Source organism: Pistacia vera, unplaced genomic scaffold (genome assembly GCF_008641045.1).
Source record: "Pistacia vera cultivar Batoury unplaced genomic scaffold, PisVer_v2 Contig533, whole genome shotgun sequence".
NCBI classification, from domain to species: Eukaryota; Viridiplantae; Streptophyta; class Magnoliopsida; order Sapindales; family Anacardiaceae; genus Pistacia; species Pistacia vera.
In genome coordinates this window covers 71,747-72,272 of record NW_022196372.1, presented here as the reverse complement: position 1 = coordinate 72,272, position 526 = coordinate 71,747, and the positions used below count along the sequence as shown (strand labels likewise).

Genomic DNA, 526 nt, shown 5'->3' with positions numbered 1-526 from the left:
ATGGTCATGTAAGCATCAACTTCATGAATACCAATAGACTTCTTCGACTGCACTCTCTCATTAGGTCTCTGATAGTTGTTACTTGCCAGGACTTCAAGTAACTCATAAGCTTCTTCAGATGTCTTGTTTTGCAATGCTCCTCCAACTGCTGCATTTACCATTGTTTGCACATTTATCATCAACCCATTATAGAATGTTTGGACTTTCATCCAAATTGGCAAACCATGGTGTGGACACTTTCTCAGCGGTTCCTTATATCTTTCCCAAGCTTCATAAAGTGATTCATTCTCTTCCTGTAGAAATGATGTGATATCATTTCTCATCTTTGCAGATTTCGCTGGAGGGAAGTATTTAGTCAGGAACTTCTGTGCTAATTCATTCCAAGTTGTGATTGTTCCTGTTAGTAGTGCCATTAACCATCCCTTTGCTTTATCCCTTAATGAAAAAAGAAATAATCTTAATCTGATGGCATCATCTGGCACTCCATTTGACCTGAAGGTATCGCAGATCTCCGAGAAGTTTGCAA

The 526-nt window shown here is 39.0% G+C and overlaps 1 non-coding gene across 1 annotated transcript; it reads left to right on the top strand.

The window, feature by feature from the left end:
* Window positions 1–219: 219 nt before the first annotated feature.
* On the top strand, window positions 220–326 carry LOC116107368. The gene has a single exon (XR_004124452.1). It is a non-coding gene; the product is annotated as a small nucleolar RNA R71 (small nucleolar RNA).
* Window positions 327–526: the final 200 nt, after the last annotated feature.